Source organism: Elephas maximus, chromosome 18 (genome assembly GCF_024166365.1).
Source record: "Elephas maximus indicus isolate mEleMax1 chromosome 18, mEleMax1 primary haplotype, whole genome shotgun sequence".
Taxonomy (NCBI): Eukaryota; Metazoa; Chordata; class Mammalia; order Proboscidea; family Elephantidae; genus Elephas; species Elephas maximus.
Window position 1 is genome coordinate 1,341,426 of NC_064836.1, and position 16,307 is coordinate 1,357,732.

Consider the following 16,307-nt stretch of genomic DNA (forward strand, 5'->3'; position numbering starts at 1 on the left):
TTATAGTTAGGGTTCGAGTAGAGTTTGGGTTAGGTTTAGGGTGAAGTTTCAGTTAATAGTCAGGGTCAGGGTAAGGGTTAGGGTTAAGATTACAGTTAGGGTTAAGTTTAGTGTTAGGGTTAGGGTTAGGGTAGGGGTAAGGTTAGGGTTAAGGCTAGGTTTACGGTAAAGGGTAGGGCTAGGTTAGGGTTAGGTTTAGAGTTAGAGCTAGTACTAGGGTTTAGGGTAAGAGGTAGGGTCAGGTTTAGAGTTTTTGTTAGTTTTAGGGTGGAGTTAAGGTTAAGCTTAGCGTTAGGGTAAGTGTTAGGTTTAGGTCAGGGTTAAGGTTAGGATTAGGGATAGGGTTAGGGTTAGGGAAAGGGTTAGGTGTTCGTGGGAGGGTTCGTGTTAGGTTTACACTTAAGCTGATGTTTTACAGTGTTACGGTTAGGTCAGGGTTGTAGTTAGGGTTAGGATGAGGTTTAGGTTTAGGGCTATATTTAGGGGATAGTTTAGGGTTTTTTAGGGTTAGGTTTGGTTTTAGGGTTAAGGTTAGGCTTAGGTTTATCTTGAAATTTATGTTAAGGATGAGGGTTAGGGTTAGCGTTAGGGTTAGGTGTTTGGGTTAAGGTTAGGGTTAGGTTTAGGGTTTGGGTTGGGGTTAGGTGTTTCGGTTAATGTTAGGGTCAGGTTTAGGGTAAGGGTTAGGGTTCAGTTTAGGATCAGGGTTAGGGTTAGAATTAGGGTTAGTGGTTAGGCTTAGGCTTAGGGTTAAGGTTAGGTTTAGGCTAAAGATCAGGATTTGATTTCGAGTTAGGTGTTAGTGTTTCGGTTAGGTTTAGGGTAGGGTTATATTTAGGGTTAGGTTAAGAGTTAGATTTATGGTTACAGTTAAGGGGAGGGTTTTGGGTAAGTGTTACATTTAGGGTTAGGGTTAGGTTTAGGCCTAGGGCTAGGGTTAGGTTTAGATTTCGGGTTACAGGTTAGGGTTAGGTTTAAGTTTATGGTAGGGTAAAGTTAGGGTTAAGGTTTGGTTAGGGTTAGGGTCAGGGTTAGGATTAGGATTAGGTTTAGGGTGAGGGTTAGGGTCAGAGTTATTGTAATGGTTAGGTTTGGGGTTACAGGTGGGCCAAGGTTAAGGTTAAGGTCAGGGTTAAAGTTAGGGTGTGCTTTAGATTAGGGATAGGGTGAAGTTTAAGATAGGGTGAGGGTTAGGGTTATGGCTAAGGTTTGCTTGAGTTTTCAGGTTAGTGTTAAGGTTATGTTTAGGGTTAGGAATAAGTTTATGGGTTCTGTTTACTTTTAGGGTTGGGGTAGATTTTAGGTTAGGGTTAAGTTCAGTGTTACGGTTAGGGTTAGGTTTACGGTATGTGTTAGGCATTGTGGTTGGTGTGAGGATTAGGTTTAGGATTAGGGTTAGAATTATGGTTATGGTAAGGTGTTAGGGATTAGAGGAGTAGTTTTGGGTTAGGGCTTGGGTGAGGGTTCCGGTTAGGCATTGTGGTTCTGGTCATGGTTAGTTTTGGTTTTGGGTTAGGGTTAGTTTTATGATTAGGTTTAGGGTTAGTTTTATGATTAGGTTTAGGGTTAGTGTTAGAGTTAGGGTCAGGCTTTGGTGCTAGGGGTTAGGTTTTGGGTTAGGGTTAGGGTTATCGTTAGGGCTTAGGTTTTCAGGTGAGTGTTAGGGTTAGGGTTAGGGATAGCGTTAGGGTTAGCTTTTGGGGGTACGGTTAGGGGTTAGGTGAGGGTTACAGTTAGTATTGCAGTTAAGGTTAGGTTTTAGGGCAAGTGTTATGATTAGGGTTAGAGTTAGAGTTAGGGTTAGGTTTAGGGTTAGGTGCAGGGTAAGTTTTAGGTTTAAGTCCTGGTTTAGGGTTAGAGTTAGTGTTCTATTTAGGGTCAAGTTTAGAGTTCGGGGTAGGTTTAGGATTAGGTCTATTGTTGGGCTTAGGATTAGGGTTAGGTTCAGAGCTATTGTAAGGCTTAGGTTTAGGGTTACAGATGGACTAGCTTTACGGTTAGAGTTAGGTTTAAGGTTAGGGTTTGGGCTAGGTTTACGTTTACAGTTATGGTTAGGGTTAGGATTTGGTTGAAGTTTAGCATAGGCTGAGGGTTACTTTTAGGGTTAGGGCTAGAGTTTGGGTTTGTGTTCAGGTTAGTGTTATGGTTAGATTTAGGGTCCAGTTTAGGGTTAGGGGTTATGTTTAGTGTTAGGGTTAGTTTTAGGTTTAGGGTTAGTGTGAAGTTTAGGTTAAGGGTGAGAGTTAGGATTAGGGTTAGTGTTAGACGTTAGGTTTAGGATGCGACTTTTAGGTTTATGGTTAGGGTAGGTTTAAGTTTAGGGTTAATGTTAGGGTTAGTGTTAGATTAGGGTTACTGTTCGTGTTAGGGTTACAGTTAGGGTTAGGGATAGCATTAGGTTTAGGGTTAGGAATATAGTTAGGGGTTAGGGTGAGGGTTGGGGATATGGTGAGGGTTAGGTTTAGGTTTACAGTTAAGGTGAGGGTTTAGGGTAATTGTTATGGTTAGGGTTAGAGTTAGGGTCATGGTGAAGTTTCAGTTAATAGAGGGATTCAGGGTTAATGTTAGATTTAGGGTTAAGGTTAGTGTTAGGGTTAGGTTTAGGTTAGGGTTAAGGTAGCGGTCGGGTTAGGGTTAAGACTAGGTTTACGGTAAAGTGTAAGGCTAGGTTAGGGTTAGGTTTAGAGTTAGTGCTAGGCTCTAGGGTTAGGGTTAAGGTCAGGTTTAGAGTTATTGTTAGGTTTACGGTTAAGGTTAGGGTAGAGTTAAGGTTAAGTTTAAGGTTAGGGTAAGAGTTAGGTTTACGTCACGTTTAGGGTTAGGATGAGGGATAGGGTTAGGGTTAGGGAAAGGGGTAGGGTTTCGTGTGAGGATTAGTGTTATGTTTACATTAAGCTGATGTTTTTGGGTGTTACAGTAAGGTTTAGGGTTAGAGTTAGGTTAGGTTTAGAGTTAGGGCTAGAGTATGGTGATAGTGCTTTAGGCTTAGGTTTAGGGTGAAATTTAGGTTAAGGATGAGGGTTAGGGTTGGGGTAGGTGTTTGGATTAATCTTAGGGTCAGGTTTAGGGTTTTGGTTTAGAGTTCAGTTTAGATTCACGGTTAGGGGTAGACTTAGGTTTAGGGCTAGGGTTAGGTTTAGCATTAGTTTAGCTCAGGGTTATGGTTTGAATGAAGTTAGGGTAGGTTTAGGGTTATGGTTAGGTTGAAATTTGGGTTAAGTGTGGGGGTTTGGTTTCGGGTTAGGGTTAGAGTTAGGGTTAGTGGTTCAGGTTAGGTTTAGGGTTAAGGTTAGGTTTAGGCTAAGCATTAGGGTTAGAGTTAGGGTTAGTGGTTAGTGTTTCAGTTAGGTTTAGGATAGGGTTATAATTAGGGTTAAGTTTAGGGTTACGGTAAGAGTTAGATTTATGTTTACAGTTAAGGTGAGGGTTTTGCGTAACTGTTACGGATAGGGTTAGGGCTAGGTTTTGGGTTCGAGTTGGGTTAGGGGTTAGGTTTAGGTTACGTTTATGGTAGGCCTAAAGTTAGGGTTAAGGTTAGGTTAGGGTTAGGGTCAGGGTTAGGATTAGAATTAGGTTTCGGGCGAGGGTTAGTGTCAGATTTATTACAAGGGTTAGGTTTAGGGTTACAGACGGGCCAAGGTTAAGGTTAGGGTTAGGTTTAGGGGTAGGATTAGGGCTAAAGTTAGGGTTAGCTTTAGGTTAGGGATAGGATGAAGTTTAAGATAGGGTGAGGGTGAGGGTTATGGCTAAGGTTTGGGTTAGTTTTCGGGTTAGTGTTAAGGTTATGTTTAGGGTTAGGGTTAAGTTTATGGGTTGTGTTTAGTTTTAGGGTTAGGGTTAGATTTAAGGTTAGGGTTAAGTTTAGTGTAACAGTTAAGGTTACGGTTTGTGTTAGGCATTGTGGTTGGGGTGAGGTTTAGGTTTAGGGTTAGGGTTGTGTATGCTTAGGATTATGGTTATGGTAAGGTGTTAGGGGTTAGAAGTGTAGTTTAGGGTTAGGGGTGGGTGAGGGTTCTGGTAAAGCATTGTGGTTCTGACCATGGTTAGGTTTGGTTTAGGGTTACGGTTAGGTTTATGATTAGGTTTCAGGTTAGTGTTCGAGTTAGAGTTAAGTTTTGTGTTAGGCTTTGGTGTTAGGGTTTAGCGTTTGGGTTAGGGTTAGGGTTATTGTTAGGGCTCAGGGGTTCAGGTTAGTGTTAGGGTTAGGGTTACGGATAGCATTAGGGTTAGGGTTGGGGATACGGTTAGGGGTTAGGGTGAGGGTTACGGTTCCTTTTACAGTTTAGGTGAGGGTTTAGGTTAAGTGTCATCATTAGGGTTAGAGTTAGGGTTATGGTTAGGTGTAGGGCAATATTTAGGTTTAGGTGCCGGTTTAGTGTTAGAGTCAGTGGTCAATTTAGGGTCAAGGTTAGATTTAGGGTTAGGGTAAGGTTTAGGTCTAGGGTTAGGATTAGGTTTAGGGTTAGGTTCAGGGCTATTGTAAGGGTTAGGTTTAGGGTTCCATTTGGACTAGCATTATGGTTAGAGTTATGTTCAAGGATAGGGTTTGGGTTAGGTTTAGGTTTAGGGTTAGGGTTTGGATGAAGTTTAGGATAGGGTGAGGGTTATTTTTATGGTTTGGGCTAAAGTTTGGTTTTGTGTTCAGCTTAGTGTTAAGGTTAGGTTTAGGGTTCGGTTTTGGGTTAGGGGTTATGTTTAGGGTTTGGGTTACGCTTTGGTTTAGGGTTAGTGAAGTTTAGGTTAAGGGTGAGGGTTAGGATAAAGGTTAGGATTAGGTTTATGGTAAGGTGTTAGTGGTTAGAGGTGTAGTTTCGGGTTAGGGTTTGGGTGAGGGTTCCGGTTAGGAATTGTGGTTCTGGTCATGGTTGGGTTTGGTTTAGGTTTATGATTAGGTTTCGGGTTAGTGTTAGAGTTAGGGTGAGAGTTAGGGTTAAGGTTTGGATTAGGCTTTGGTGTTAGGGGTTAGGGTTTGTGTTAGAGTTAGGGTTATCGTTAGGGCTCAGGGGTTTCAGGTTAGTTTTAGGGTTAAGGTTAGGGATTGCATTAGGGTTAGGTTTGGGGGATACGGTTAGGGGTTAGGGTGAGGGTTACGGTTAGTTTTGCAGTTAAAGTGTGGGTTTAGGATAAGTGTTATGATTAGGGTTAGAGTTGGAGTTATTTTTAGGTTTAGGGTTAGGTGTAGGGGAAGATTTAGGTTTAGGTCCAGGTTTAGGGTTAGAGTTAGTGTTCTCTTTAGGGTCAAGGGTGCAGTTAGGGTTAGGTTAGGATTAGGTCTAGGGCTAGGATTAGGTTTAGGGTTAATTTCAGGGCTAGGTTTAGGGTTACAGATGGACTAGCCTTATGGTTAGAGGTAGGTTTAAGGTTAGGGTTTGGGTTAGGTTTAGGTTTAGGTTTAAGGTAGTGTTAGAGTTTGGATGAAGTTTAGGATAGGGTGAGGGTTATTTTTATGGTTAGGGCTAGAGTTTGGGTTTGTGTCCAGGGTAGCTTTAAGGCTAGGGTTCAGGTTAGGGTTAGGGGTTATGTTTAGGGTTAGGGTTATGTTTTGGTTTAGGGTTAGTGTGAAGTTTAGGTTAAGGGTGAGGGTTAGGATAAGATTTAGAATTAAGGTTAGGATTATAGTTAGTGTTAGAGGTTAGATTTAGGATGCTAACGTTAGGTTTATGGTTAGGGTTGGGTTAATGTTAGAGTTAGGGTTAGATTAGGTTTAATGTTCGTGTTTGGGTTAGGGATAGGGTTAAGGATAGCATTAGGTTTAGGGTTGGGGATACGGTTAGGGGTTAGGGTGAGGGTTGTGGTTAGGGTGTGGGTTAGGGTTAGGTTTACAGTTAAGGTGAGGGTTTAGGGTAAGTGTTATAGTTAGGGTTCGAGTAGAGTTTGGGTTAGGTTTAGGGTGAAGTTTCAGTTAATAGTCAGGGTCAGGGTAAGGGTTAGGGTTAAGATTACAGTTAGGGTTAAGTTTAGTGTTAGGGTTAGGGTTAGGGTAGGGGTAAGGTTAGGGTTAAGGCTAGGTTTACGGTAAAGGGTAGGGCTAGGTTAGGGTTAGGTTTAGAGTTAGAGCTAGTACTAGGGTTTAGGGTAAGAGGTAGGGTCAGGTTTAGAGTTTTTGTTAGTTTTAGGGTGGAGTTAAGGTTAAGCTTAGCGTTAGGGTAAGTGTTAGGTTTAGGTCAGGGTTAAGGTTAGGATTAGGGATAGGGTTAGGGTTAGGGAAAGGGTTAGGTGTTCGTGGGAGGGTTCGTGTTAGGTTTACACTTAAGCTGATGTTTTACAGTGTTACGGTTAGGTCAGGGTTGTAGTTAGGGTTAGGATGAGGTTTAGGTTTAGGGCTATATTTAGGGGAGAGTTTAGGGTTTTTTAGGGTTAGGTTTGGTTTTAGGGTTAAGGTTAGGCTTAGGTTTATCTTGAAATTTATGTTAAGGATGAGGGTTAGGGTTAGAGTTAGGGTTAGGTGTTTGGGTTAAGGTTAGGGTTAGGTTTAGGGTTTGGGTTGGGGTTAGGTGTTTCGGTTAATGTTAGGGTCAGGTTTAGGGTAAGGGTTAGGGTTCGGTTTAGGATCAGGCTTAGGGTTAGGGTTAGAATTAGGGTTAGTGGTTAGGCTTAGGCTTAGGGTTAAGGTTAGGTTTAGGCTAAAGATCAGGATTTGATTTCGAGTTAGGTGTTAGTGTTTCGGTTAGGTTTAGGGTAGGGTTATATTTAGGGTTAGGTTAAGAGTTAGATTTATGGTTACAGTTAAGGGGAGGGTTTTGGGTAAGTGTTACATTTAGGGTTAGGGTTAGGTTTAGGCCTAGGGCTAGGGTTAGGTTTAGATTTCGGGTTACAGGTTAGGGTTAGGTTTAAGTTTATGGTAGGGTAAAGTTAGGGTTAAGGTTTGGTTAGGGTTAGGGTCAGGGTTAGGATTAGGATTAGGTTTAGGGTGAGGGTTAGGGTCAGAGTTACTGTAAGGGTTAGGTTTGGGGTTACAGGTGGGCCAAGGTTAAGGTTAAGGTCAGGGTTAAAGTTAGGGTGTGCTTTAGATTAGGGATAGGGTGAAGTTTAAGATAGGGTGAGGGTTAGGGTTATGGCTAAGGTTTGCTTGAGTTTTCAGGTTAGTGTTAAGGTTATGTTTAGGGTTAGGAATAAGTTTATGGGTTCTGTTTACTTTTAGGGTTAGGGGTAGATTTTAGGTTAGGGTTAAGTTCAGTGTTACGGTTAGGGTTAGGTTTACGGTATGTGTTAGGCATTGTGGTTGGTGTGAGGATTAGGTTTAGGATTAGGGTTAGAATTATGGTTATGGTAAGGTGTTAGGGATTAGAGGAGTAGTTTTGGGTTAGGGCTTGGGTGAGGGTTCCGGTTAGGCATTGTGGTTCTGGTCATGGTTAGTTTTGGTTTAGGGTTAGGGTTAGTTTTATGATTAGGTTTAGGGTTAGTTTTCTGATTAGGTTTAGGGTTAGTGTTAGAGTTAGGGTCAGGCTTTGGTGCTAGGGGTTAGGTTTTGGGTTAGGGTTAGGGTTATCGTTAGGGCTTAGGTTTTCAGGTGAGTGTTAGGGTTAGGGTTAGGGATAGCGTTAGGGTTAGCTTTTGGGGGTACGGTTAGGGGTTAGGTGAGGGTTACAGTTAGTATTGCAGTTAAGGTTAGGTTTTAGGGCAAGTGTTATGATTAGGGTTAGAGTTAGAGTTAGGGTTAGGTTTAGGGTTAGGTGCAGGGTAAGTTTTAGGTTTAAGTCCTGGTTTAGGGTTAGAGTTAGTGTTCTATTTAGGGTCAAGTTTAGAGTTCGGGGTAGGTTTAGGATTAGGTCTATTGTTGGGCTTAGGATTAGGGTTAGGTTCAGAGCTATTGTAAGGCTTAGGTTTAGGGTTACAGATGGACTAGCTTTACGGTTAGAGTTAGGTTTAAGGTTAGGGTTTGGGCTAGGTTTACGTTTACAGTTATGGTTACGGTTAGGATTTGGTTGAAGTTTAGCATAGGCTGAGGGTTACTTTTAGGGTTAGGGCTAGAGTTTGGGTTTGTGTTCAGGTTAGTGTTATGGTTAGATTTAGGGTCCAGTTTAGGGTTAGGGGTTATGTTTAGTGTTAGGGTTAGTTTTAGGTTTAGGGTTAGTGTGAAGTTTAGGTTAAGGGTGAGAGTTACGATTAGGGTTAGTGTTAGACGTTAGGTTTAGGATGCGACTTTTAGGTTTATGGTTAGGGTAGGTTTAAGTTTAGGGTTAATGTTAGGGTTAGTGTTAGATTAGGGTTACTGTTCGTGTTAGGGTTACAGTTAGGGTTAGGGATAGCATTAGGTTTAGGGTTAGGAATATAGTTAGGGGTTAGGGTGAGGGTTGGGGATATGGTGAGGGTTAGGTTTAGGTTTACAGTTAAGGTGAGGGTTTAGGGTAATTGTTATGGTTAGGGTTAGAGTTAGGGTCATGGTGAAGTTTCAGTTAATAGAGGGATTCAGGGTTAATGTTAGATTTAGGGTTAAGGTTAGTGTTAGGGTTAGGTTTAGGTTAGGGTTAAGGTAGCGGTCGGGTTAGGGTTAAGACTAGGTTTACGGTAAAGTGTAAGGCTAGGTTAGGGTTAGGTTTAGAGTTAGTGCTAGGCTCTAGGGTTAGGGTTAAGGTCAGGTTTAGAGTTATTGTTAGGTTTACGGTTAAGGTTAGGGTAGAGTTAAGGTTAAGTTTAAGGTTAGGGTAAGAGTTAGGTTTACGTCACGTTTAGGGTTAGGATGAGGGATAGGGTTAGGGTTAGGGAAAGGGGTAGGGTTTCGTGTGAGGATTAGTGTTATGTTTACATTAAGCTGATGTTTTTGGGTGTTACAGTAAGGTTTAGGGTTAGAGTTAGGTTAGGTTTAGAGTTAGGGCTAGAGTATGGTGATAGTGCTTTAGGCTTAGGTTTAGGGTGAAATTTAGGTTAAGGATGAGGGTTAGGGTTGGGGTAGGTGTTTGGATTAATCTTAGGGTCAGGTTTAGGGTTTTGGTTTAGAGTTCAGTTTAGATTCACGGTTAGGGGTAGACTTAGGTTTAGGGCTAGGGTTAGGTTTAGCATTAGTTTAGCTCAGGGTTATGGTTTGAATGAAGTTAGGGTAGGTTTAGGGTTATGGTTAGGTTGAAATTTGGGTTAAGTGTGGGGGTTTGGTTTCGGGTTAGGGTTAGAGTTAGGGTTAGTGGTTCAGGTTAGGTTTAGGGTTAAGGTTAGGTTTAGGCTAAGCATTAGGGTTAGAGTTAGGGTTAGTGGTTAGTGTTTCAGTTAGGTTTAGGATAGGGTTATAATTAGGGTTAAGTTTAGGGTTACGGTAAGAGTTAGATTTATGTTTACAGTTAAGGTGAGGGTTTTGCGTAACTGTTACGGATAGGGTTAGGGCTAGGTTTTGGGTTCGAGTTGGGTTAGGGGTTAGGTTTAGGTTACGTTTATGGTAGGCCTAAAGTTAGGGTTAAGGTTAGGTTAGGGTTAGGGTCAGGGTTAGGATTAGAATTAGGTTTCGGGCGAGGGTTAGTGTCAGATTTATTACAAGGGTTAGGTTTAGGGTTACAGACGGGCCAAGGTTAAGGTTAGGGTTAGGTTTAGGGGTAGGATTAGGGCTAAAGTTAGGGTTAGCTTTAGGTTAGGGATAGGATGAAGTTTAAGATAGGGTGAGGGTGAGGGTTATGGCTAAGGTTTGGGTTAGTTTTCGGGTTAGTGTTAAGGTTATGTTTAGGGTTAGGGTTAAGTTTATGGGTTGTGTTTAGTTTTAGGGTTAGGGTTAGATTTAAGGTTAGGGTTAAGTTTAGTGTAACAGTTAAGGTTACGGTTTGTGTTAGGCATTGTGGTTGGGGTGAGGTTTAGGTTTAGGGTTAGGGTTGTGTATGCTTAGGATTATGGTTATGGTAAGGTGTTAGGGGTTAGAAGTGTAGTTTAGGGTTAGGGGTGGGTGAGGGTTCTGGTAAAGCATTGTGGTTCTGACCATGGTTAGGTTTGGTTTAGGGTTACGGTTAGGTTTATGATTAGGTTTCAGGTTAGTGTTCGAGTTAGAGTTAAGTTTTGTGTTAGGCTTTGGTGTTAGGGTTTAGCGTTTGGGTTAGGGTTAGGGTTATTGTTAGGGCTCAGGGGTTCAGGTTAGTGTTAGGGTTAGGGTTACGGATAGCATTAGGGTTAGGGTTGGGGATACGGTTAGGGGTTAGGGTGAGGGTTACGGTTCCTTTTACAGTTTAGGTGAGGGTTTAGGTTAAGTGTCATCATTAGGGTTAGAGTTAGGGTTATGGTTAGGTGTAGGGCAATATTTAGGTTTAGGTGCCGGTTTAGTGTTAGAGTCAGTGGTCAATTTAGGGTCAAGGTTAGATTTAGGGTTAGGGTAAGGTTTAGGTCTAGGGTTAGGATTAGGTTTAGGGTTAGGTTCAGGGCTATTGTAAGGGTTAGGTTTAGGGTTCCATTTGGACTAGCATTATGGTTAGAGTTATGTTCAAGGATAGGGTTTGGGTTAGGTTTAGGTTTAGGGTTAGGGTTTGGATGAAGTTTAGGATAGGGTGAGGGTTATTTTTATGGTTTGGGCTAAAGTTTGGTTTTGTGTTCAGCTTAGTGTTAAGGTTAGGTTTAGGGTTCGGTTTTGGGTTAGGGGTTATGTTTAGGGTTTGGGTTACGCTTTGGTTTAGGGTTAGTGAAGTTTAGGTTAAGGGTGAGGGTTAGGATAAAGGTTAGGATTAGGTTTATGGTAAGGTGTTAGTGGTTAGAGGTGTAGTTTCGGGTTAGGGTTTGGGTGAGGGTTCCGGTTAGGAATTGTGGTTCTGGTCATGGTTGGGTTTGGTTTAGGTTTATGATTAGGTTTCGGGTTAGTGTTAGAGTTAGGGTGAGAGTTAGGGTTAAGGTTTGGATTAGGCTTTGGTGTTAGGGGTTAGGGTTTGTGTTAGAGTTAGGGTTATCGTTAGGGCTCAGGGGTTTCAGGTTAGTTTTAGGGTTAAGGTTAGGGATTGCATTAGGGTTAGGTTTGGGGGATACGGTTAGGGGTTAGGGTGAGGGTTACGGTTAGTTTTGCAGTTAAAGTGTGGGTTTAGGATAAGTGTTATGATTAGGGTTAGAGTTGGAGTTATTTTTAGGTTTAGGGTTAGGTGTAGGGGAAGATTTAGGTTTAGGTCCAGGTTTAGGGTTAGAGTTAGTGTTCTCTTTAGGGTCAAGGGTGCAGTTAGGGTTAGGTTAGGATTAGGTCTAGGGCTAGGATTAGGTTTAGGGTTAATTTCAGGGCTAGGTTTAGGGTTACAGATGGACTAGCCTTATGGTTAGAGGTAGGTTTAAGGTTAGGGTTTGGGTTAGGTTTAGGTTTAGGTTTAAGGTAGTGTTAGAGTTTGGATGAAGTTTAGGATAGGGTGAGGGTTATTTTTATGGTTAGGGCTAGAGTTTGGGTTTGTGTCCAGGGTAGCTTTAAGGCTAGGGTTCAGGTTAGGGTTAGGGGTTATGTTTAGGGTTAGGGTTATGTTTTGGTTTAGGGTTAGTGTGAAGTTTAGGTTAAGGGTGAGGGTTAGGATAAGATTTAGAATTAAGGTTAGGATTATAGTTAGTGTTAGAGGTTAGATTTAGGATGCTAACGTTAGGTTTATGGTTAGGGTTGGGTTAATGTTAGAGTTAGGGTTAGATTAGGTTTAATGTTCGTGTTTGGGTTAGGGATAGGGTTAAGGATAGCATTAGGTTTAGGGTTGGGGATACGGTTAGGGGTTAGGGTGAGGGTTGTGGTTAGGGTGTGGGTTAGGGTTAGGTTTACAGTTAAGGTGAGGGTTTAGGGTAAGTGTTATAGTTAGGGTTCGAGTAGAGTTTGGGTTAGGTTTAGGGTGAAGTTTCAGTTAATAGTCAGGGTCAGGGTAAGGGTTAGGGTTAAGATTACAGTTAGGGTTAAGTTTAGTGTTAGGGTTAGGGTTAGGGTAGGGGTAAGGTTAGGGTTAAGGCTAGGTTTACGGTAAAGGGTAGGGCTAGGTTAGGGTTAGGTTTAGAGTTAGAGCTAGTACTAGGGTTTAGGGTAAGAGGTAGGGTCAGGTTTAGAGTTTTTGTTAGTTTTAGGGTGGAGTTAAGGTTAAGCTTAGCGTTAGGGTAAGTGTTAGGTTTAGGTCAGGGTTAAGGTTAGGATTAGGGATAGGGTTAGGGTTAGGGAAAGGGTTAGGTGTTCGTGGGAGGGTTCGTGTTAGGTTTACACTTAAGCTGATGTTTTACAGTGTTACGGTTAGGTCAGGGTTGTAGTTAGGGTTAGGATGAGGTTTAGGTTTAGGGCTATATTTAGGGGAGAGTTTAGGGTTTTTTAGGGTTAGGTTTGGTTTTAGGGTTAAGGTTAGGCTTAGGTTTATCTTGAAATTTATGTTAAGGATGAGGGTTAGGGTTAGAGTTAGGGTTAGGTGTTTGGGTTAAGGTTAGGGTTAGGTTTAGGGTTTGGGTTGGGGTTAGGTGTTTCGGTTAATGTTAGGGTCAGGTTTAGGGTAAGGGTTAGGGTTCGGTTTAGGATCAGGCTTAGGGTTAGGGTTAGAATTAGGGTTAGTGGTTAGGCTTAGGCTTAGGGTTAAGGTTAGGTTTAGGCTAAAGATCAGGATTTGATTTCGAGTTAGGTGTTAGTGTTTCGGTTAGGTTTAGGGTAGGGTTATATTTAGGGTTAGGTTAAGAGTTAGATTTATGGTTACAGTTAAGGGGAGGGTTTTGGGTAAGTGTTACATTTAGGGTTAGGGTTAGGTTTAGGCCTAGGGCTAGGGTTAGGTTTAGATTTCGGGTTACAGGTTAGGGTTAGGTTTAAGTTTATGGTAGGGTAAAGTTAGGGTTAAGGTTTGGTTAGGGTTAGGGTCAGGGTTAGGATTAGGATTAGGTTTAGGGTGAGGGTTAGGGTCAGAGTTACTGTAAGGGTTAGGTTTGGGGTTACAGGTGGGCCAAGGTTAAGGTTAAGGTCAGGGTTAAAGTTAGGGTGTGCTTTAGATTAGGGATAGGGTGAAGTTTAAGATAGGGTGAGGGTTAGGGTTATGGCTAAGGTTTGCTTGAGTTTTCAGGTTAGTGTTAAGGTTATGTTTAGGGTTAGGAATAAGTTTATGGGTTCTGTTTACTTTTAGGGTTAGGGGTAGATTTTAGGTTAGGGTTAAGTTCAGTGTTACGGTTAGGGTTAGGTTTACGGTATGTGTTAGGCATTGTGGTTGGTGTGAGGATTAGGTTTAGGATTAGGGTTAGAATTATGGTTATGGTAAGGTGTTAGGGATTAGAGGAGTAGTTTTGGGTTAGGGCTTGGGTGAGGGTTCCGGTTAGGCATTGTGGTTCTGGTCATGGTTAGTTTTGGTTTAGGGTTAGGGTTAGTTTTATGATTAGGTTTAGGGTTAGTTTTCTGATTAGGTTTAGGGTTAGTGTTAGAGTTAGGGTCAGGCTTTGGTGCTAGGGGTTAGGTTTTGGGTTAGGGTTAGGGTTATCGTTAGGGCTTAGGTTTTCAGGTGAGTGTTAGGGTTAGGGTTAGGGATAGCGTTAGGGTTAGCTTTTGGGGGTACGGTTAGGGGTTAGGTGAGGGTTACAGTTAGTATTGCAGTTAAGGTTAGGTTTTAGGGCAAGTGTTATGATTAGGGTTAGAGTTAGAGTTAGGGTTAGGTTTAGGGTTAGGTGCAGGGTAAGTTTTAGGTTTAAGTCCTGGTTTAGGGTTAGAGTTAGTGTTCTATTTAGGGTCAAGTTTAGAGTTCGGGGTAGGTTTAGGATTAGGTCTATTGTTGGGCTTAGGATTAGGGTTAGGTTCAGAGCTATTGTAAGGCTTAGGTTTAGGGTTACAGATGGACTAGCTTTACGGTTAGAGTTAGGTTTAAGGTTAGGGTTTGGGCTAGGTTTACGTTTACAGTTATGGTTACGGTTAGGATTTGGTTGAAGTTTAGCATAGGCTGAGGGTTACTTTTAGGGTTAGGGCTAGAGTTTGGGTTTGTGTTCAGGTTAGTGTTATGGTTAGATTTAGGGTCCAGTTTAGGGTTAGGGGTTATGTTTAGTGTTAGGGTTAGTTTTAGGTTTAGGGTTAGTGTGAAGTTTAGGTTAAGGGTGAGAGTTACGATTAGGGTTAGTGTTAGACGTTAGGTTTAGGATGCGACTTTTAGGTTTATGGTTAGGGTAGGTTTAAGTTTAGGGTTAATGTTAGGGTTAGTGTTAGATTAGGGTTACTGTTCGTGTTAGGGTTACAGTTAGGGTTAGGGATAGCATTAGGTTTAGGGTTAGGAATATAGTTAGGGGTTAGGGTGAGGGTTGGGGATATGGTGAGGGTTAGGTTTAGGTTTACAGTTAAGGTGAGGGTTTAGGGTAATTGTTATGGTTAGGGTTAGAGTTAGGGTCATGGTGAAGTTTCAGTTAATAGAGGGATTCAGGGTTAATGTTAGATTTAGGGTTAAGGTTAGTGTTAGGGTTAGGTTTAGGTTAGGGTTAAGGTAGCGGTCGGGTTAGGGTTAAGACTAGGTTTACGGTAAAGTGTAAGGCTAGGTTAGGGTTAGGTTTAGAGTTAGTGCTAGGCTCTAGGGTTAGGGTTAAGGTCAGGTTTAGAGTTATTGTTAGGTTTACGGTTAAGGTTAGGGTAGAGTTAAGGTTAAGTTTAAGGTTAGGGTAAGAGTTAGGTTTACGTCACGTTTAGGGTTAGGATGAGGGATAGGGTTAGGGTTAGGGAAAGGGGTAGGGTTTCGTGTGAGGATTAGTGTTATGTTTACATTAAGCTGATGTTTTTGGGTGTTACAGTAAGGTTTAGGGTTAGAGTTAGGTTAGGTTTAGAGTTAGGGCTAGAGTATGGTGATAGTGCTTTAGGCTTAGGTTTAGGGTGAAATTTAGGTTAAGGATGAGGGTTAGGGTTGGGGTAGGTGTTTGGATTAATCTTAGGGTCAGGTTTAGGGTTTTGGTTTAGAGTTCAGTTTAGATTCACGGTTAGGGGTAGACTTAGGTTTAGGGCTAGGGTTAGGTTTAGCATTAGTTTAGCTCAGGGTTATGGTTTGAATGAAGTTAGGGTAGGTTTAGGGTTATGGTTAGGTTGAAATTTGGGTTAAGTGTGGGGGTTTGGTTTCGGGTTAGGGTTAGAGTTAGGGTTAGTGGTTCAGGTTAGGTTTAGGGTTAAGGTTAGGTTTAGGCTAAGCATTAGGGTTAGAGTTAGGGTTAGTGGTTAGTGTTTCAGTTAGGTTTAGGATAGGGTTATAATTAGGGTTAAGTTTAGGGTTACGGTAAGAGTTAGATTTATGTTTACAGTTAAGGTGAGGGTTTTGCGTAACTGTTACGGATAGGGTTAGGGCTAGGTTTTGGGTTCGAGTTGGGTTAGGGGTTAGGTTTAGGTTACGTTTATGGTAGGCCTAAAGTTAGGGTTAAGGTTAGGTTAGGGTTAGGGTCAGGGTTAGGATTAGAATTAGGTTTCGGGCGAGGGTTAGTGTCAGATTTATTACAAGGGTTAGGTTTAGGGTTACAGACGGGCCAAGGTTAAGGTTAGGGTTAGGTTTAGGGGTAGGATTAGGGCTAAAGTTAGGGTTAGCTTTAGGTTAGGGATAGGATGAAGTTTAAGATAGGGTGAGGGTGAGGGTTATGGCTAAGGTTTGGGTTAGTTTTCGGGTTAGTGTTAAGGTTATGTTTAGGGTTAGGGTTAAGTTTATGGGTTGTGTTTAGTTTTAGGGTTAGGGTTAGATTTAAGGTTAGGGTTAAGTTTAGTGTAACAGTTAAGGTTACGGTTTGTGTTAGGCATTGTGGTTGGGGTGAGGTTTAGGTTTAGGGTTAGGGTTGTGTATGCTTAGGATTATGGTTATGGTAAGGTGTTAGGGGTTAGAAGTGTAGTTTAGGGTTAGGGGTGGGTGAGGGTTCTGGTAAAGCATTGTGGTTCTGACCATGGTTAGGTTTGGTTTAGGGTTACGGTTAGGTTTATGATTAGGTTTCAGGTTAGTGTTCGAGTTAGAGTTAAGTTTTGGGTTAGGCTTTGGTGTTAGGGTTTAGCGTTTGGGTTAGGGTTAGGGTTATTGTTAGGGCTCAGGGGTTCAGGTTAGTGTTAGGGTTAGGGTTACGGATAGCATTAGGGTTAGGGTTGGGGATACGGTTAGGGGTTAGGGTGAGGGTTACGGTTCCTTTTACAGTTTAGGTGAGGGTTTAGGTTAAGTGTCATCATTAGGGTTAGAGTTAGGGTTATGGTTAGGTGTAGGGCAATATTTAGGTTTAGGTGCCGGTTTAGTGTTAGAGTCAGTGGTCAATTTAGGGTCAAGGTTAGATTTAGGGTTAGGGTAAGGTTTAGGTCTAGGGTTAGGATTAGGTTTAGGGTTAGGTTCAGGGCTATTGTAAGGGTTAGGTTTAGGGTTCCATTTGGACTAGCATTATGGTTAGAGTTATGTTCAAGGATAGGGTTTGGGTTAGGTTTAGGTTTAGGGTTAGGGTTTGGATGAAGTTTAGGA